This window comes from Notamacropus eugenii, chromosome 1 (assembly GCF_028372415.1).
Source record: "Notamacropus eugenii isolate mMacEug1 chromosome 1, mMacEug1.pri_v2, whole genome shotgun sequence".
NCBI classification, from domain to species: Eukaryota; Metazoa; Chordata; class Mammalia; order Diprotodontia; family Macropodidae; genus Notamacropus; species Notamacropus eugenii.
This window is the reverse complement of record NC_092872.1, coordinates 547,654,181-547,676,718: the sequence shown is the minus strand read 5'-3', so window position 1 is coordinate 547,676,718 and position 22,538 is coordinate 547,654,181. Positions and strand designations below refer to the sequence as shown.

At 40.3% G+C, this 22,538-nt stretch overlaps 1 long non-coding RNA gene across 2 annotated transcripts in view; it reads right to left on the bottom strand.

Annotated features, from left to right (window-relative positions):
• Positions 1 to 40: 40 nt before the first annotated feature.
• Positions 41 to 22,538, bottom strand: part of LOC140520340 (uncharacterized) — a 47,030-nt gene continuing 24,532 nt past the window's right edge. For both annotated transcript variants that reach the window (XR_011972460.1, XR_011972461.1), the window contains exons 4-7: positions 9,479 to 14,260; positions 8,468 to 8,629; positions 5,055 to 5,280; positions 41 to 4,523 (exon numbers count right to left, since the gene is read on the bottom strand). This is a non-coding gene — a long non-coding RNA (uncharacterized lncRNA). The remainder of the gene's footprint in view (positions 4,524 to 5,054; positions 5,281 to 8,467; positions 8,630 to 9,478; positions 14,261 to 22,538) is intronic.

The following is a 22,538-nucleotide window of genomic DNA, read 5'->3' as shown; positions in this document are numbered from 1 at the left end:
ATGTGAAAATGTGTTTAGTAAGAATAAATAAATAAATGAGTTAATATTATTATAAGCTCTCAAACAAAAATGCCAGCAGAACAAGGGACATCAGTCAACTGGCAAATATTTATTAGATACAATTTATTCTGTGTACAAGGAAAGGTAGGAAAGCCTGTTGTGGTAGCGTATTCACATCTGTGATCCAAGAGGTATGAGGTTATTATTTCAGTTCAACTCGTACAAGTATACCAAGTACATAAATACATATTTGTTTAATTCAATTGAACTGAAATGTGCAGAATTCTCCACAAGAATCCTTTCTCAATGTACTATCATAGTCCATAGTGCCTTCTCAAAGGAATGTCAGTAGAGTGCAAATTTTGGCAGATTTTACTGAGCTAGAAAGACTTTAAGTAGAGTCCAGGCAAAAAACAAACAAACACCTGCACCTACTGTTTGAGGATCAGACCAGTTAGGTAAGAGGTTATTACCAGTAGGCTGGGCAGTAGATGATGAATTCTTTGGCCATGACAACCCATGAATTTTTTTTAAAGTCTTAAATGGCCTTCGGTCCTATTCTACTCCCTTCTCCTGCAACGATGGGGACATCAAAATGGCAGGCCAGGGACGACTAGTAATCCAACTAGTCTGGGACAGAGTTCACAAAGAGGGATAGTGTGGAAGTACACCATTGGAAAGCGAGATTAGTGTCAGACTGTGGAGGGATCACAGGGTCACAGTGCAGAGCTAGAAGGATTCTTCAAGACCATGTAATAGTCCAGTCATTTAGTCCCTTAGTGGACAAATGAAAAAGCTGAAGTCCAGAGAGCTAAAACGATTTGTCAAAGGTCATATACACCAAGTAAACAGCAGAACTGAGATTCAAACCCAGTTCCTCTGATTGTAGACCAAAGACTCTTTTTTCTATATTAACCCATCCTAAGTGCCAACCTGAAGTGTTTCTACTTTGTCCTATAGGTAATAGGGAGCCTGAAGGTTTCAGAGCAAGGGAATAACATAGTTTTTCTGGTCAGTGTGGACCGGTCAATGAATGTCTGCATACCATCTGAATTTCTCTAAAGAGATATTGAACTTAACCTCCTCTAATAGAGACATAGCAACTGGCAACTACACTCCTTGTGGGTAAATTGGACCCCAAACAAATTAATGACTTGGTGGGTGGAAGGAGAACTTGAGCTCTTTCACATGTTAGAAACCAAAGAGTCTAAGGAGAGAGAGCACATTTGCCTTGGAACTGGATCCCCAGGCAGCCTCAGAGCATGCCTAGAAGTCAGTTTAATCAGCTGTATAAGTCTGTTATTTTCTATTGAACATTGTTATGCTTGGGGACAAAGATAGCACGGCGCCTCCTGTCTGACTACTTTTCTGCTATTAAAAACAGAGCTGTCTTTTTCCCTTGCCTCCAAATCCAGCCCCCAGCAGCAGCCTTCTAAAAAACTTCATCATTTGCTGTCTCCATCTGGGGATTGTTTGGTTTGCTCTGTTGTGACTGTGGCCCCCTTGGAAAAGTTTCTTTTTTAAAAAAGAGAAGGGCTTTTCCCATAGCATCCTCTGCAGATATAAAAACAACGAAGATGGGTTGTTTGGAAATTCCTCACACTGGAACCCAGTATTCTTTGAGCTTTTCACTTTGATCTTGTGCCTGGAAAAAAAACTGATTCCTTGAAGTAGAGAAAGTTTTCATAAGTGTAACAGTGCATTAGAACAGATAGACCATGTAGACAAACCAACTCAGAACATAAAGTGATTCCCAGGGCCCATGGTACGTTCCTGCTTTGCTTCTTTTTGAACATCTGGGGGAGGGGGAAGCTATTGGGGGTTCATTATTGAGAAGAGGGGGAAATCTAGAGTTCTCCAAGGGGGCAGACCCAGGGGGTGAGGGGGACCCTGGCAGCTTGCTCCCCGAAAGCTTCTTCCCCTAGGGCTCCTAACCTAAACTTTCAAGGCCTCTCTTGTCCACAGCTTAATCTTCAGACTGTTATTTTGTAGTTACAGAAGCACAGAATGCCAGTGTTGGAGGGAACCTCAGATGCCACTTACTCCAATTCATGTCTATTCAAGAATCCTTTATAGCCTCTACAATATGCATCAAAAGGGGTGTTCTGGTCTTTGTTTGAAGGCTTCTAGTAAAGGGGTATTCATTACCTCCCTTGAAAAGTCCATTCTACTTTTTACTACACTGTTTTTCATTTCATCAAGCTTAAATCTGCTTCTGTGTACCTTCTAGTCATTGCTAAGGTCTAGCAGAACAAACATAATCCCCTTGAAAATACTTCAGATTCTTGAAGAAAGCAATCACATCTCCCCCTAAGTCTTTTCTAGGCTAAATAGTCCCAGTAATTTCAATTGATTGTCATATGGCATGTTCTCTAGTCCTCTGGTGATTCTCCTCTGAATACTCAACCTATCAATGTCTTTCCCAATATGTAGCACCACAACTGAACCCAATGCTCTAGATGTGGTCTGACGATACGACTAAAAAGCAATAACATCAACTACTTTGACAGCTCTTTGCTTCCCCTATATTGCTAAACATTGACCTAGCATCATCTTTTTTTAAATATATATAATTTATCTATTTTTCAGTTTTCAACATTCACTTCCACAAAAATTTGAATTCCAAATTTTCTCCACATCTCTCCCTATCCCAGGACAGTGTGAACCCCATCCATCACTTCCCCCAATCAGTCCTCCCTTCTATTACCTCCCCCTCCTTGCACCTCCCTCCCTTCTATTTTCCTGTAGGGCAAAACAGATTTCTATACCCCACTGCCTGTATGTCTTATTTCCCAGTTGCATGCAAAAAATAATTTTTAACATTCATTTTTAAAGCTTTGGGTTCCATATTCTCTCCCTCCCTTCCTCCCCACCCATCTTTATTGAGAAAGCAAGCAATTCAATATAGATCATACATGTGTAGCAATGCAAAACACTTCTGTAACAGTTATGTTGCGAAAGACAAACCACATTTCCCTCTGTCCTGTCCTGCCCTCCATTTATTCCATTCTCTCCTTTGACCTGTCCCCCCCACAATAGTGTTTGCTTCTGATTATCCCTTTCCCCAATTTGCTGTCCCTTTTATTATCTTCCCTCTCCTATCCCCTTCCACCCTGTCTTCCTGCAGGGTAAAATAGATTTCCATACCCAATTGAGTGTATATTATTCCCTTCTTAAGATAAATGTCATGAGAGTAAGATTCACTTATTCCCTTTCATCTCCCCCCTCTTCCCCTCCATTGGAAAAATTCTTTCTGGCCTCTTTTATGTGAGATGATTTGCTACATTCTATTTCTCCCTTTCTCTTACTCCCAGTACATTCCACTCAACAGTAAATTTAATTTTTAGGTATTCTCCCTTCATATTCAGCTCACTCTGAGCCCTCCGTGTGTGTGTGTGTGTGGTACAAATATTATGTTTCCATGTAGAAATATAAATAGTTCAACTTTATTGGGTTCCTTATGGTTTCTCTTTCCTGTTTATCTTTTCATGTTTCTTTTGATTCTTGTATTTGAACATTGAATTTTCCATTCAGCTCTGATCTTTTCAACAAGAATGCTTGGAAGTCCTCCGTTTCATTGAAATTCCTTTTTTTCCCCCTAAAGTACTATACTTGGTTTTGCTGGGTAGATGATTCTTAGTTTTAATCCTACCTTCTTTGACCTCTGGAATATCATATTTCAAGCCCTCTGATCCCTTAGTGTAGAAGCTGCTAAATCCTGTATTATCCTGATTGTATTTCCACAATACTTGAATTGTTTCTTTCTGGCTGCTTGTAGTGTTTTATCTTTGGCCTGGGAACTCTGAAGTTTGGCTACAATGTTCCTAGGAGTTTCTCTTTTTGGACCTCTTTCAGGAGGTGATCAGTGGATTCTTTCAATATTTATTTTGCTCTCTGGTTCTAGAATATCAGGGAAGTTTTCCTTGATAATTTCATGAAAGATGATGTCTAGGCTCTTTTTTTGGTCATGGCTTTCAGGTAGTCCCATAATTTTTAAATTGTCTCTCCTGGATCTATTTTCCAAGTCAGTTGTTTTTCCAGTGAGATATTTCACATTGTCTTCTATTTTTTCATTCTTTTGGTTTTGTTTTATAATTTCTTGGTTTCTCCTAAAGTCATTAGATTCCATCTTCTCCATTCTAATTTTTAAAGAACTATTTTCTTCAGTGAGCTTTTGGACCTCCTTTTCCATTTGGCCAATTCTGCTTTTTAAAGCATTCTTCTCCCCATTGTCTTTTTGGTCTCTTTTTGCCATTTGGGTTAGTCTGTTTTTAAAGGTGTTCTTTTCTTCAGCATTTTTTGGGGTCTCCTTTAGCAAGTTGTTAATTTGTTTTTCATGATTTTCTTGCATTGTTCTCATTTCTCTTGCCAATTTTTCCTCCACCTCTCTTACTTGATTTTCAAAATCCTTTTTGAGCTCTTCCATGACCTGAGATCATTTTATTATTTTTTTTTGGAGGCTTTGGATGTAGGGACCTTGACCCTGATGTCTTCCTCCAGTTGTATGCCTTGATCTTCCTCATCTGAAAGGATGGGAGAAAATACCTTTTAACCAAGAAAGTAATCTTCTATAGTCTTATTTATCCCCTTTATGAGCATTTTCCCAACCAATTATTTGACTTTTGAGTCTTTTGTCAAGTGGAGGGTATGCCACCCCAGGTTTCAGATGTCTTGTGCAACTATTTTCAGAGATATTTCTAAGGATCTGTAATTTCTCAGTTCCTCCAAAGTGGCATAGTCAAGGGAAAGATGTTAACTCCTCTCCTGGACTGTGCTCTGGTCTATGAGCAACCACAAGTACTCTTTTCTGCCCTGAAACTGGAAGTAGGATTCCCTCTTCACAGCCACCTCCAACTCCACCATGCCAACACTCATCCTCACCCCAGGACTTCCACTCAGGACTGAGACCCAGATCAGCTGCTCAATTCCCCCACTGTCTGTAGGCTGAGAGCTCCAGAAGCTGGCCATGTGATGTGGCAGTGGCTGCACCTGCCCTGGAGCTGGGGCTGAGCCACACTCCCCTCTCACCTAGGTAAAAGAGCTTTCTCACTGACCTTTGAAGCTGTCTTTGGCATTTGTGGATTGAGAAATCTGGAAACCACAGCAGCTGCCTGTGATTCAGCACCCAGAAGCCTGCTCCAATACTGTCTACGTTGGTGCAATCCATGCTGGGCTGCACTCTGCTCCAAGCCTGGTGCAATAGACTCTTCCTGTCAGACTTCTAGATTGTCTTGGGCTGGAAATCTGTTTCACTCTGTCATTTTTGTGACTTCTGCTGCTCTAGAATTTGTTTAGAGCCATTTTTTACATATATTTTAAGGGCTTTGGTGGGGAGGGCTTGAGCAGGTCCATGTTGCTGCTCCACCACCTTGACTCCACCCCCGCCTCCCCCCAGCTACATCTTCTTAAAACACTGTTTCATCAATTGCATCCTCTACTCAAAAATTTTCAGTGGTAAGAAAAAAAAAATTCAGTGGCTCCTGTTTCCTACAGAATAAAATTTAAATTTCTTACCCTGGCATTCAAGACCTCTTTCCAACCTCCTACTTTCTACTCCTTCCCCATATAAACCCTCCTATCAACTTGGTCTCCTCACAATTCCTGGCACACATTTTTGCATATATCAAATCTTTGCTCTTACTGTAACTCTCTCTTGGAATGCCTTTCTTCTCTTCTCCACCTATCCAAGTACTACCTTTCAAGGCCTCCAACCTCTATCCTCTTATCTTTCCCACTAACCCTGCTCCTCAGCCTCATTCTGATTTCCCATCCCTTAACCACTTCCTGATTTCCCAGTGTAGCTCCCTGACTCTGTATTCCCTTGCCTCTATGCTTATCATTGACCCAATCATCTACCTTTCCAATGGTTGACTAGCCACCATCCTAGGAACTGTTACTAAAATTCCACCATTCCTGAGCTATTAATTATGAATCCTTTCTCCTATACCATCCAACTCCTCTGCTCCTGCTTCTAGGCTGCTTTCTGTTACTAGTTGTTTGCTGCTGTTTAGTTATATTTCAGTCATGTCTGACCTTTTGTGACCCCATTTGTAGTTTTCTTAGCAAAGATACTGGAGTAGTTTACATTGCCTTCTCCAGTTCACTTTACAGATGGAGAAACTGAGGCAAACAGGGTTAAGTGACTTGCTCAGGGTCACACAGCTAGTAAATATCTGAGGTCAAATTTAAACTCAGGATTCTAAACCCAGTACCCTATCCACTTCACCACTTAGCTGCCCCTCTTTGTCACTAGAGAAGAACTCAAAATCCAACTAGCTTTACCCAGCTACAAATTTATGATCTATTTTTACTTACTCATTAATCTAATTCTATTCCAACTGACTCAGTTCAATTAGATAAAACAATAAGTATTTGTTTTGCATTTACTAATGCGTGGCCCCATGCTAGATATGCTAAATACTGAGGACAGGAAGATGAAAAAGGACAGTTCCTATCAAGGAATTTATAGGATTTCTTATATTCTTATCTCCTCAAGTACTCAATCCCACCTTCACTCCTCACTCTTATAGCACATGACCTAGCCTCCTACTTCACTGAGAACCTTAGTTACCTCAACTTCCCCTTCTCATTTCCTCCAAACTTTTTGCCATCCATCCTTTCCCCATTCCCTTCTCCCTCAAAGGAAGTTCTATCCCTATTCTGGTGCTATTGATATCCTCCCAATACATCTCTAATAGAGCCTTGTTCCAGCAACCATCCCAACTAACTATGGAGAGGAGGGAGGATTCTGAATTTCCTAAATAGTAAATCTCAGAATCCAGCCTTCTAGCACAGAATTTCTGGAGCAGCACCAACTTAGAGAGTGGTTTTGTGGGTAACTCCAAATACAAGAGTTCCTGTTAAGAGTTCCAGGAACTGGATCTTCCAGAAAGAGATTTCCTGATACATTCTGCTCTTTGGAAAGGGAGAAAACAGTCCACCTGGTTCCTGTATTACATCCTACTTGGAGCTCAGTGCCAGAGATGGGTTCGTGTTCTTTCTAAAAGAACATAGGAATACCTCAGCTGATCATTTCAGCTGAGCCAGAGGATGGAGGCCTTGGAAACCAGAGGCAAGCAGCCTCCATAGGACCAGCATTCAGTAAAGCTGTATATGACAGAGACTAGACAGTGCCAGTGGGAGCACTGAGTGAAGGTGTTAGTAGCCATGCAAAATTGGAGGCATGGAATATTCCTTTTTGACATGCCTTGGCCATACAAAGTATATCTACTATATCCATTCTCCTTCATACATGTGCTCTAGCCTTGTGTGTCCTTTATTTACACCTTTACTAGTGACCTCTGGTGCACCTGTATCTTCACAGATTCTGGGAATGTATATGGGAGAGCACAGGCTAGATTAATAGGGAACATGTTTTGTTGCTACCTTTCCTACTTTACCATTTTAGTAAATGCCTTCACTTTGATCTTCTTGCTCCTCTGGCTATTAATTAAAGGTAAACACTTTGGTTGGAACTGATAAGCTATTGTTTTAGGAGTATAGTCCCCAGAATACATTGAATCTGTGGTAGCCATCCCCAGGGAACCCAGCTTTTGAATTGCGGTGTCCTCCTGATAGTCCTACAACTCAAAATCTAGCCCTCTTTCCAACAAAGCACAATGCCAGCCCTGAAGAACAGAAATTCTTAAGCCCTGAAGCCTGACTCCATTTTACTGATGAAGAACCTTCAGAGTGTCCTATAACCTGCCTTTACCCTGATGGCTTTTCCATAATTTCCCCCTAAGCTTTCTTTCAAACAATTAGGAGGAAATACTCTCAACACCAGCTGTCCAGGATACACGTGTCTGTAGCCCTTTTCCAGGGTGGGAGCTGGTCCACAGTCATAGAAAGGAAGTGGAACTAATCCTATCCAGGAAGCAATAATCTGGCATCACTAATTTAACTGCCATTTAATTCTGTGGATCATATAAGAGATAAAGGGCATGCATCCTTGTGCAAACATCGATTCCCCAGACAAATCCCGAAAGGGTTGCTGTCGCACTCCTGTAAACATCAAAGAGAACTAAATAGGTTTCCACATCCATCACAACTAAACACTCTCCTTGGTGTTTCCATTCAAATACACAGACATCCTCACCCTAATACCAGTGACACCAACATCGAACTTTGGGATTTTGTATGGGAATATGCTTCTGCCTTTGTCACTGAACATTTTCTTTTCCTTGTTTGAATTTTCTGAAGATGCTATGTATTGGTGATCTGTGACCTTACAGGCACTCTACACAATAATGGGATCATAGGATCTAGGGATGGAAATGACCTGGGGGACTAGCTAGTTAACCTAGCCATTTTACAGAGGAGGAAACTGAGGCCCATAAAAGATGGTGACACCCAAAGTTACACAGATAGTGACAGAGCTAGATTTTGAATCCAGGCCCTTTGACTCCATATGTACTGTTGTTTCCATTCTATTAAACTGTAAAAAGGGAATAGCAATAGTACCTACCTCCTGGGATTGTTGTGAGGATCAGATGAGATAATCTTGTAAAGTGCTTTGCAGGGAACCCAAAGGAATTTTAACCCAGGGCAGTTTGGTTCTTCAGATGAACGTGAGATGGCAATTCCCCAGATGCCCAATCCTTGTGAGTCCTGTTGGGACTGGACTTTCCTTTGGGGTAGAGGAGTTCAATTGTCTTTTCCCTTTCCTTTTCTTTAATGTCTTTGGGCAAAACTAAAATTGCACTTTTTTCAAAAAGCCTTTCCCCTCATACACACACACACACACACACACACACACACACACCATGCTAGTGTCTTCCCTCTTAGATTTATTCTATATTAATTTATTGTCTTTCCTCCAATTTATTCTGTATATATCCTGATTGTATGTAGGGTTTTTGTTGTATATTGTTTCATTGCCCCACCCCCTTTAATCTATGAGTTCCTTGAGAGAAGAGAGTATCTTTTGCCTTTCTTTATATGCACAGTGCCTGGTACATAGTAAGTGCTTAATAAATGCTTGTTGACTTGACTTTGATTGGGACAGGCTTTTACAAGGACCAAGACAAGTGGTAACCTATAAGATTTTGTTGTTGATGTTGTTACTGATTTGTATAATCATATATATGGAGGCAACTGTAATTCCTAGTCCCATAACTATGCCTCATGTTAAGTTTCACATTTTTAAACAGCTATACTAAAGAGATTTTGCTGAGACCCTTTAGTACAAAGCACTGAAGGAGCTGCTTAAAAGGACAATGCCTAATACTCCCCAAGTCACCAGAGAGTTTTTTAAAATTGGGACTATGGAAAAGAGATCAAAATCACCACCAGTTGATTTGCAGGGAGTCAACAACTATTTAACTATAGGGAAGGTGAATTTATTGAGGAGAATTTATTATGACATCCTTGCTCAATTGAATTCTCCAAGTCCAGTTGATGTAATCCAAAATAAGACACAGGTAACAGAGTAAAGGGAGCATTGATATCTTAAATAAAATGTAAGAAGAGTTTTTACCTTGTAGCCCTTTATGAGGTATGAAGAAGTCTTCTTGATAGAACTAGAGGTTGGCTTGTCATTGGCTGATGAAAGATTGGCCATATCACTGGGATCCTTTAAAAAGCAGGTTGGCTGGCTATGGAGTCCAACAAAAAAGCTCCAAGAATCGCAAATCTTGATAGAAGAAAGGAAAGCTACCTATGGAGGGAGCATCTGGCTCTTAAGAGGGAAATGTTCTTTTTCTTTCCCTTTGTGCCTCTATCAGAAGGCAATAAGGATGAGGGAGGGGATTTTCTTCTCCTTCCTACCCCAAATCAGCCATGGTGATTTGTAGTGGAGCTACTCACCCAGTCACGGTATCAAATAGGGAATAGTCCCAAAACTGTCAAGGTACAAAGTAGAACAGAGGAGATACATGTGTTAGAGATAGGATTTGAATCTAGGTCTTCTTGTCTCTGATGATGGCCTACTATATAAACTGAGGTATTTTTGGTTTTGTGGTTTAATGGGTAGAGTACTGGATTTGGAGTCAGAAAGACATGGATTTGAAAATTGCCTCAGGCACTGTGTGACCCTGTGTTAGTCACTTTAACCTGTCTGCTTCCTCAACTGTAAAATGAGAGTGCTGATGCTGCTGCTGCTGATAAATAACACTTGTAGAGTACCCACCTATCTGAGTTGCTGTGAGGATCAAATGAGATATTATACATAAAGTGCCTCACAAGCCTAAAGCCCTGTATGAATGTGAGCCAGTGTTATTATATGATGTTCCCTCTCACTACATATATAAAAGTATCAAAATAATCAAACTAATCTCAGAGATGGGAAAAGCCAGGCAAGTTATGCTTACAGAGCGCTAGGTGTATTGTCTCCCATGATAACTATTCTGACACATATTGTAGCAGACAATTGATATGTGCTTGTTGACCCTTGTGAAGAAAATGAATGTTTAGGAATGACATTCATGGGAATTAGCAATAGAAAGGCTCCAAGGAATCTCTGAAATGCTTGCCAAACTTGAGTCAAAGAAAACATTGGTGATCAAACCTTAGCCTTGTAACCTCCACCCAACTTCAACTGCCGATGACCATCTCAACTTATATCTCTCATTGCCCTCTGAAACTCAATGTGTTCCAAATGAAATTCATCTTCTCCACTGGCTCATTAAAGGTCCACCACACAGATCTCATGATTTGAAGAGTCAAGTCAATCTTTCTCTTCAAAACCAAAATCTAGGGAAAGAAATTCTCTAGCCAGGGAAGTAGGAAGCTTGAATTTGGTGTTAACTATCATACTGGTGATGAAAATGCAAAGGAAAAAAAGTACTATACTTCTACAGAAGTATATGCAGAAACTTGGGTCTTCCTTCATATATAGTAGTTCACCCTAGTGAATATTAATAGGAATTAAGATATTATTGTGTATCTAGGAAAACAGCACTCTACAGTGGAAATTGCATTGCATTTGGAGTCAGGGCCCTGGGTTGGAATCCTGGTTGACCTGTGTGACCTAAGACTCTTTGGGCCTTAATTTCCCATCTGAAAAATGAAAGTGCTGAACTAGGTGACCTCTCAAGTCCCTTCTGGCTCTAAACTTGCAATACTCCAATCCTGTGCAATGGCTGTACTTTCCTTAAGTTCTAACATATCTGAAAGGGAAATCTGGTAACTATTTTCCTCTTTTGATCTCTAAAAGGCAAGGTAAGGCAATGTGCATTTAATAAGTGTTTAATATGTACCAGGCCCTTTGCTAAGCAATAGAATACAAATATAGACAAAAATAAAGATTGTCCCTCAAGTAACCTACATTCTGACAGGAGAAGACAATACAAAAAGGAAGATAAAATGTATGTGAGAGGGTTATGGGAGAAGATATCCATACAGGAGCTTCATATCAATGTTTGTAGAATCAGAAGTAAAGCCAGGAGGGGAACGGAAGGTGATTGGTCTGGACCTCTACCCAAGATGCAGGCCCTGGGAGGAACTGTCCAGTGGGAGAAGAGGGCTGACATGGCAGAAGGATGCTCCAGGTTGAAAAAGTTACAGGGTCATGTGGAGGCTGCAGATGAGGAGGCTCAAAGAGCTAAGGGAAATTCCAGGGTGATATGGCAGGTGAGGGACAACATCAAGTCCACAAAGTTAAAAGCAGGGCTGAGAGGAGAATGAAGCCCCTTCCAAATGGGAGCTCTAGCAGGAACTTGCTAACGGGAGAAGAGGGCTGGCATGGCAGAGACATATTCAAGAATGAGAAGAGTGGAGGGAAATATGAGCGATCCAGGGTGAGACTGAAGATGAAACATGGTAGCAAAGTCTGGGAAGTCATAAACAGATGAGAGAGGGGAATGAAGGTTGGCCTATCTGAGGTCCCAGGAAGAACTCACCAATGGGAGAAGGGAACTAGCCAAGGAAGAGAGAAAGTCACAATGAGAAGGAAAAAAATTTTCACATACACACATGTGCATACATGCCTTACATATGTATGTATATGTGTGTATAATACATAATGCTCAGCACTTCAAATATTCCTGATCTTTTTCTGGTGCACATATTCCCTGCCTGCCCACCCACCTACCTCCTCTACACCTTAAGTTAGTGGTACACTGTGAGTTGGCTTTGGCTATAAACATTCATCACTTAATGACCAACCTGACCTCTGAAAATTTAGCTAAGATGGTTCCTAGGGAACAAGTAGATATACAAATATCTGTATGTATGCAAGGATGTGTGTGTGTGTGTGTTCTACCGAAATAGCCTTGTTTTGTTCACATTTATGCCAAGGAGAGGCAAAGGAATGGGAGTGTACAGTGTAAAGAGTGATGGATTTGGAATACAAGGACCTAGGTTCAAATCCAGGTTTTGTCATATAATGCCTTTGTGACCCTAGGCAAGTCATTTAACCTCTTTGGACCTCAGTTTTTTCATCTATAAAATAACCCATAACCTTGGGAGTTCGATCAATCTTTTAATCTATGATCCTATGACTTCACACTTAGCATACTTAGCAAACTGAAAAAGACAGAAACAGTCAGTACTTGTGTAACAATGGCAAGACGGGTACACAGATATATTAAAAGCTATATGTTAGCCCAACAATTCTGAAAAAACATTTTGGAAGTAGGCTAGGAAAGAAATTATTATTCCACTTCCAGTTTCCAAGAAATTATTGTCGCTTTTGTGGCAATAACAAACTGAAAACGAGAGGATGTCTGTCAATCTGGGGGAGCCAAACAAACTGTGATCTATGAATACAATGGAATATTATTGTATAACATGTAAAATTAATTATAAACCTTAAAGTGCTATATAAATTTTAGTGATTATTATTGTTGTGCTATGATAAACAAAGGGGCAGCTAGGTGGTACAGTGGATACAGTGATGGACCTGAAGTCAGGAAGGCTCATCTACATGAGTTCAAATCTAGCCTCAGACACTTACTAACTGCGTGACCCTGGCCAAGTCTCTTAACCCTGTTTTCCTCCATAAAATGAGCTGGAGAAGGAAATGGCAAACCACTCCAGTGTCTTTGACAAGAAAGCATCAAATGGGGTCATGAAGAGTCAGACACAACTGAAACAACTGAACAATCATAGATAATGAATGTGAGAAGTTCAGAGAGATATAGAAAGACTTATATGAACTGATGCAGGGTAAAGAAATCAGAACTTGAAGAATAATAAACACAATGGCCACCATAACATAAATTACAGGTGTCCTAAGGAAGACTCAAAGCCTCACATGGATATAGTCCTATATGGAGACAAAACTGTCAGTCCTTACCTAGGAAGATCAGATACCTGGTCTCCACTCAGTGAATCTTCTGTCCATTGTTCCTCATGTGACATAACATTGTTCTGTCTTGAACATGTGAAGCGTGTCATGGCTGACTAAGTGGCATTGCACAAGAAGTAATTGACATGAACAAGCAAAAACTGCTAGGGAGAATCAGGCCTGGCACTGCTCCCTGATGGATGAGGCCCCAGCTCAGTTCTGTCGTCATTAATGGGAGATGGTGCCGGCAAACACTTCTGGCAGTCCCAATGACCCCATGGAGTCAGGTTACCAACTGAAGTGTGTATGTTCAGTTCCAGGAGCTTGATCTATCATGTTTTGGCTTGCATTTGACCTTCTAATATGACTCCGGCTTGCTACCTTCCAACTCTCCATCTGCCTGGATAAAGAAAAACAGTACCTCCCTGAAAAGCCTGGGACCAAGTCACCTGAGTCACCAAACTCATCATACGCAGAGTAATAAAAATGAGGTTTCTCCATTATTATGACTATTATCTGGTATAATCACTTATTGCAAATTGGATGATGAAACTACACACAAAGCTCTCTAAAGCAGCATGTGCAGAAAGTCTCTGCCTCAAATAGCTTCTGAGCTCAGCCAGGTATCAATGAAACACACCACAAAAAGAAAGGAGACCAGCATTGAAAGATGGAAGGTGAGCTGAAAGTGTTAAAGGTTTTAGAAGAAAACCTTGACACACAAGGAAACATGCCCAGGATATGTGGAGGAGGGGAAGATGGAAAAAATAATTGGGAAATATATATACTTTGTGAGAGTTGAGCAATGAAACCAAAATCTTGTTACTTACCTGGAATTCCAAACCACTAAATTAAACTACCTCACCCTCAAGTTAGGGGAATTCAGATGGATCAAATTGTTCAGCCTAGTCATGGGTAACAAGACGAAAGGGCAAAGCATTCAGGTTCTGGCCAGATAGCTCAAAAGAATCGAGTCTTGGCAATCTCCGGTTACAGGTTCAAAGCAGAGTTCAGTGGGAAGAGAATTCATACCTGTAAGCCCAGAAAAAGGGTTATAAAGAGGGTCTTGTACATTAACATCAAGATCAGATTAAACAGAATAATATAGCATCAGTGGAGTGTATGACTTGAATTAAGTTGTTTTTCAATCATATCTGACTCTTCATGACCCTACTTGGAGTTTTCTTGGCTAAGATACTGGAGTGGTTTACCGTTTCCTTCTCTAGCTCATTTTCACCGATGAGGAAACTGAGGTAAACAGGGTGAAGTGATTTGTGCAGGGTCATATAGCCAATGTCTAAGGCTGGATTTGAACTCAGGTCTTGATGACTTCAGGCCCAGCACTCCATCCACTACACCACCTAGTTGTCCTTAGAATCAAGACCTGGATTCAAATCTCTCCTCTGACAGATGCTGGCTGTGTGACCCTAGACGAGTCACTCAAGTTTTCTGCTTCTTGCACACAATATTTCTGTCTCCTGACTCTATGACTTTGGAATGCTCTCCCACCTATCCTTGATTTCTTCAAGATTTAATACACATTTACTTTCTCTGAGAGACCTTTGCCAGTTCCCATAATGCTAGTGTCTTCCCTCCATGATTGTCTCCCGTTTACATTGTATGTATCTCCTGTGCAATAATTGTTTGAAAGTTGTCTCCTCCATTAGGTTAAGAGCTCTTTGAGGTCATGGACTAGTTTTTCATCTTTCTTTGTAAACCCAGCACAAAACCTGGTCTCTACTAAGCATTTAATAAGTGTTTGTTGACTGAGTAACTGACTGCTAACCTCTCAGTGCCCCAGACTCTAAATTATAGAGCATTGATAAAGAGAATTTCCTAATTTCAAATTCCCCCACACTAATTAAATCAGGTCAGATCCAAATGAAAAAGACTTCTGGGACATCCTGTATAATTAAACTCTGATTAGTGAGAACCCAGCTAATCGCTTAACTTCTCTGGGCCTCAGTTTCCACATTTGTAAAAAGAAGTCTAGTTGGTCCCTGGGGAGGCAAAGATACTGGAGTGATTTGCCATTTCCTTCTCCAGCTCATTTTACAAATGAAGAAACTAAGACAAACAGAGTTAAGTGATTTGCCCAGGGTTACACAGCTAGTAAGTGTCTGAGACCAAATTTGAACTCAGGTCTTCCTGACTCCAGGGACACTTTCTATTCACTGCACCACCTAGCTGCTCCAACCTTATCCTCCTATAACCAAATCTTTCAAGGCATTCTGCTCAGAATTTGGCTTTTTGAAGAAAGTATATGATCACAAAAATGCTACTATCAGGAATTCTGTCCATTCAAGTCCCCACTATATGGCTCATCATGGCATGGTGGTGACTTCAGGTGGTTACTGCCAAGGCCATGATGTCCAGAAAAGGAGAGGAGACAGTTCCCTAGTAGTCAGACCACATCTACAGTACTGAGCTCCCATTTGGGATACGAAACAAAAGTATGCTCACCGAAGGTGTTCCCCACTATGATAAAGGAACACCATCATAGAACATTGGGGAAAGAGAGATTCTCTGTAGATGATGAGGCCAGTTGGATGCTCCCTTTTGTGAAAAATGTTGTGTAGATTGCAGTGAGCCCCTGAGAGTTTGCAAAGCCTCCTGGAAATGATCTGTAATCATGCAAATGAACGTGGTCCGCCATCCACCTAGGGAAGACTAAATGGATAGAGGAATTGTTGCCTTGATTTCAACATATATTTGAATGGACAACCTACACAATTTATTCACTGGTATACATATCTCATACAGGTAGTTGAGATGGGCAATGAGTTGGATCCAGTATTGAACAGAACAAGCTAGAAAGGGTTATGGACACTGCAAAGCCCCTTACTGACCCTAAACTATCCAAGGAAGTAAAGGTTGATTTAAAAACAAACAAACACTAGCATTCTACCAATGTTGCTACATGGACATGAATACAGAGGGAGAGGAACTATATACAAAGAGTTAGAAATGCATATCCCACCAAGGGCAATGGAGAGTCCTGTGGTAAGTGTCTACAAGGCCACAAGACATACTCAAGAAACAGGAGTAAAAGACATCTTCAAGGAGCTTTATGATAGAAAGAGAAGTTGGGCTGGTCCCAGACAGAGTACTTCACTGTTACCTTGTGGAAGAAGTCAGGAGAAGTAAAGAAGGCCCTAGTATGTTGGGCTAACCTCATGAGGCAAATTAATGGAAGGACATATACAAGACTCACATAGGATGGAAAGATGTGGATAGCTTTTGACCTGTATTATTGGAGGAAACACCTGAATCAATGAAATCACGAATCCATTTGAATATTTTTAAACTAGAGAGAATCCAGAAGGATGGCAAAGGGATTCTACATGAAGCCATGTGAGGATCAGTTAGAGGAATCAGGAATATTTAGCCTAGTATTCACCCAGGCAGCTAGTTGGCTCAGTGGATGGTGCACTGAGCTTAGAATAAGGAAAACCTGAATCCAACTCCATCTTCAGACACTTATACATACGTATATCTACATACATACAACACACAACTGCAGGATCTTCAGCACATCCCTTAATTGCTGTCTGCCTTGATTTCTCCAGCTGTAAAATGGAGAAGAGCACCTACCTCACAGGGAATTGTGAAGATCAAATGAGATAATATCTGTCTTAATGTGGTTGGAGGGTGGACACCAGAAAATTCTACCCATATCCTCCAGCTTAGGTGGATCCCAGGGCAACCACCTGATCCTTTCCCAGGAGACCTCAATCCTTTGGGCTTCGTCTTGGTCCCATGCCAGATACCCTCCCTCCCCTTCCCCCTTCAGCTATTTCTGATGCATTGTCTTCCCACATTAGATTGTGAGCTCCTGCAGGGCAGGAACTATCTTTTGCCTTTCCTTGTATCTCCAGAGCTTAGCACAGTGCCTGGTGTAGAGTAGGCTTGTTTTCTTCCCCTAAAGAACAGAAGACTGGGGGTGGGGGAGAATCCTGAACATAAAACTAAGAACAAGGTTGAATTGAGGAGGGGAGATTCTCTTTTTCCTTCCCCTGCCCCTTTCACATACTTATGCTTAAATTAAGCTCTGGAGCTCCAACTGAGCTATCTTTTAAGGGTCATCACCTGATGTCCAACATCCTAATGGCCATCACCTGACAGCATAGCCAATTTCGCCAAATGGCTAGACTCCTCCCCTAATTCAATCAAGGAAAATTTCACACTTTGTAAAGGAAAAACCAGGTATTCATATATTTTTTCGTTGACATATTAATAGTCATTGCATCTAAGTCACAACTTTGCTTTCTGTGATTTCATCAAGTGATTATGCTTTAATGTTCTTCGGATCTGTGGGTTTTTTCTTTGTAGACACTTCCTCTGTTGGACACAGTGGATAGAGTGCCAGGGCTGGAGTCAGGAGAGACTTGAGTTCAAATTCAGCCTCAGACATTTAGCTGTCTGACCCATGGTAAGTCACTTCACCTTCTTTGCCTCAGTTTTCTCATCTGTAAAATAAGCTGGAGAAGGAAATGGCAAACCATTCTGGTATCTCTGTGAAGAAAATCCCAAAATGGGGTCATGAAGAATCAAACATAACTCAATAACAATACTTCCTACCTTAATGAAAATCATAATCCTTATAATGAATGTTTAAGAGTCATATTAAGTCAGCAAATATTTACTAAGCACCTCCTATGTGCCAAACACTGTACTAAGTGCTAGGGATACAAAGAAGAGCAAAAAACCCTACCGTACCAGCTCACAAACAGTTCACCAGACAACATGCAAGCAATTCTGTACAAACAAGGTTTATATAGGATTGATAAGAGATAATCTCAAAGAGAATCCTCTAAGATTCAAAAGAACTGGGAAAGGATTCTCACAGAATATAGGGCTTTAGTTGAGACCTGAAGGAAGCCAGGCAAAATAGGGGGTGTAGAGAAGAAGGGAAGAAGATCCAGGCATGGGGGACAGCCAGTGAAAACACCAGGAAGAACAAGGACGGAGTTACAGAATGCAAAAGGGTGGGGGCAGAGTTATAAGGTATTTATTTATTTATTTGTAGGTTTCTTTCACTTTTTTTAATTTATGAAATAAAATAAGCAATAACACAGCATAATAAAAAGATGATATCACATGAAATTGCAAATTGATTATGTACAACTTCCTATTGCTTTCAAATATATAATAAAGTTATCATGTAAATTTCCTTTTTTTCCCCTTTTTTCTTCCCTTTCCCCCTTCCTAGAGATAGGTACCATCAGACACAAATAAGTGTGTATCTATATACATACATACACACATATATACATAAAACTAAGAATACACATACATATATGTATATATATAAGAACATGTACAAGAACATATAGATATATACATATGTATTTTCTTTCCTTCCCCCACTTCCTAGAGATGGCTACCATTAGATACAAATAGATGTGTAAGTGTGTGTGTGTGTATATATATATATATATGTATACATATATACACATACATACACATATACATGCACACACATATGCACATATAAAAAACTAAGAACATATATACATACATGTGTATACATATGTATGTAAAATTCCTCTCCACATACTTCTATTTATCAGTTCTTCCTCTGGAAACAGATAACGTCTACCTTCATATGTCCTTTATAGTTAATTTAGGAATTTATAGTAGTCAGAATGACTCATTCACTCAAAGTCACTCTTACAACAAGGTTGCTGTTACTGCATACAACCTTCGTCCTGCTCATTTCACTCCTCATTATTTCATCTAAGTCTTTCCATGTTCTCCTAAGATCATAGAGCTCCTCATTTCTTATAGAACAGTAGTATTCCATGACAAACATATGCCACAATTTGTCCAACCATTCCCCAGTTGATGGACATCCCTGAGCTATAAGGTTTAAGAAAACCAGAAAGTTAGGAAGGGCTTGATTAGGAAGGATTCTAAAAGTCAAATAGATAATTCTGTATTTGATCCTGGTGGTAACAAGGAATCTCTAGAGCTGATTGTCAGACCTGTGCTTTAGGAAAATCGGTTTGACAGCTGAGTGGAGTGAGGATAGACTTGAGGCAAAGAGACCAACTGGCAACTCCTATGATAGCTTGGACTGGCCAAAGCCAATCTGGGGACGAGCATTTCCAAATTTCACAAGGCTTGTCTATTAGTTATCCTATACCTTGGTCTCAATACTAAATTGCCCATCCTTCAGACTACATCCTGCTCTCCTCCCCTTTAGGTAAGCTCTGTTTAATTATAAAATCTGCATAAACATAAAATTGTTTATGAAACCTGGCTTCCTTCAGGTCTCAACTAAAACTCCATATTCTATAAGAATGGTTTGCCATTTCCTTCTTTGCATAAAATCAGGTGGAAAAATCCCTGGCCTGGATGACAGGATGGCTGGGTTCTAGGCCTGTCTCTGCTCCTGATGAGCTATGTGACCTTAGACAAGTCATTTCCTTTTTTTGAGTCTTAATCATTCATTCAACAAACAAACCTCCTTCAAATACAGTCCAAATTACTAAGTACTCTTTAGTGAAAACACAGTCTGTGTGTGCCCTCATGGAATTTATTGTTTCACGGAAGAATAAGAAACCAACTGAGAAAAGAAATCAACAATAATCAGTACATTTGGGGGAAGTACAAACCAAAGGCTATGTGAGGTCCAAGGGAGAAGGTCGTAACTGACCATGGCATCCAGAACTGGACTTCAAAAAGGATGGGTTAAAAAAAATCATCAAATGAAGATGGGGAGGGAGGATTTTCCAGCTTTCCAGAGCAAAGACGAGTGTGTAAGCAAGAGAATACAAGGCCTATTTGAGAGACAGAGGTGAGTCTTTTTTATCTCACATCCAACCTCTCTCTTTCATTCACACCATCACCGTTCCAGGGCCTCAGCACCTCTTTCCCAGATTGTCACAGTGGCTTCCTGATTGACCTCTATAGCCACGACTGTCCTTCCAGTTCATCTTCCACACTGCTGCCTGAATGACATCCCTAAAGTATGCGTCTGGCTATGTCACTTCCTTCTTTAGTTGCTCTCTCTAGCCTTTAGGATAAAATACAAAGTCCTTTGTTTAGTAGTTAAAGTACCTTACAACCTGGCTCCCACTTTATTTTCTAAACTGATTTTATGTTGCTCCCCTCACATATTCTAATTTCCAGCCAAATCTACTAACTGGTTGCCTAGACTTGTGTAATACTTTCACACAGCAATCCATCTTGTACCTTGGGATCTCTGCTTAGACTGTTTCCCATGTCTGGAATATTTTCCCTCCTGATGTCTGGCTTTTGCAATCCCCACCAAAAGCACCACCTTTTACATAAGGCCTTACCTGCTCTCTAACATCTAGTTATTCATGATCTAATCATGCCACAAATTATTTTGTATTATATGTAATATAGGCATATAAAATTATGTCTGCATATATGTGTGTGAGTATATGTGCAAAATATACACAAAGAAAATACAAAAGAATAATATTCTGTATTTTTGTGTACATATATGCTACATATATACATGTACATACATGTATATACATAAAATATATACAAATAAAAAATAAGATGTTTCTGTATTCATAAATGTATGTATGCATATGTGTGTATGTTTGTATGTATATGTTTATAAATATATACATATATTTATATATTTACTTATCCATATCTTTATATGTATGTCTATTTTAATTATATATTTGCTTATCCATATCAAGATCTGTGTTCATCCTTTGTTTTCGAAGAAGACCATGACATCAGAGAAATGATGACATGACTTGCATTTGACTTTGTTTTGAGTGAGGGAGGGCTATGCAAGGTCACCAGCCTCACTTTTCCCTCCTGAGCCATCTGGATCCAGTGACCAGATATGCATCAGGATGCAGTGGGAAACTGTGTCCTATGCAAGTACTCACTCAGAATGAGGTAATGCCCATTCAGTGAATAGGTTTCTTTAAGAGGTAATCAGGGAATGGCCCATTTAATGAGCAAAAGAAAAAATAAGTAAATCAAGCTGGGAGGGAAAGAGCAACAGTTACTATTGATAATCACTGAAGCCAGTAGGGTCCTGAAAAGAGCCATATCTAGATATGTATATGTTTACAAATATATGTACGTATATATTTACTTATCCATGAACATCTCAGTTGCCCCAAGAAGAAGGTAAACTTCTTAAGGGTGGGAGCTCATCATCTTTGCCTTTTCATTGTCAGTACCTGGCTCAACATCTGGCACAAAGTGAGCACTTAAAAATAGGCATTGAAAGAACTGAATTGAAATGAAAATTGAATGAAAAAGGATTAGTCGTTTACCATGATACAAGTACAAATAACAGAAAGTCTTTGCCTTCAAAGGGCACATATTCTCATAGGAGTAGACAACATAAATAAGGGGTGGTAGTCAAGGATAGATGAAGTTGCTCTGATAGTGGTCACACAGAGCCACCTTTCCTTATAGGGCTTACCCTTTCCCGAAGCAATGTTAGTATTGGTTTGATTACTATTCCCAGAGCAAGAGTTGGAAGGGGCAGAAGGGTGCTTGCCCTGGGTGGTACAATGAATAGAGTGCTGGACCTGGAGTCTGGAAAACTTGAATTCAAATTCAGCCTCAGACACTTACTGGCTATGTGATCTTGGACAAGTCACAACCTCAGTTTCCTCATCTATAAAATGGGCATAATAGTAGCATCTCCTTTCCAGGGTTGTTGTGAGGATCAAATGAAATAATAATTGTAAAGCACTTAGCACAGTGCCTGGCACATAGCAAGCTCTATATAAAAGTTGCTGTTGTGTTTCTCCTTCATTCTCAAAGAGGACCATGACATCAAGATGATGACCTGACTTGCAGTTGACTTGGATATGAGTGAGGGAGGGTGGTGCAAGGTCACTAACCTCACTTTCTCCTCCTGAGTCATCTGGGTCTAATGGCCTGATATTCATCAGGAAGACTGGAGATGGCCCAGGATATAATGAGAGACCCTGGACCTTTCAGGCTAAGGTCTCATGGCATTCTCATTCTCACTTTGAGTGAGATACACCCGTTCAATGAATAGGTTTCTTTAAGTAGTTACTTAAAGGATGGCCCCTTTAATAAAAAAAAAAAAATCAGACTGGGAAGGGAAGACCCTCAGGGTTCCTGGGTAAAAGAGAAATAGTTACTATTTAGTATGTAAATATAAAAGTTAGGGAGTAGGAGGAAAAGGACAAAGTAGTTGAGAGAGTTACAGAAACAGGAGTGATAACCCTGAGCTAAGTGTCAGGAAGATCACATGGTCAGGTTGTATGGAATTGTACTGCTTGGTTTTCTCCATCTGTAAAATGAGGAGGTTAGACTAGATGAT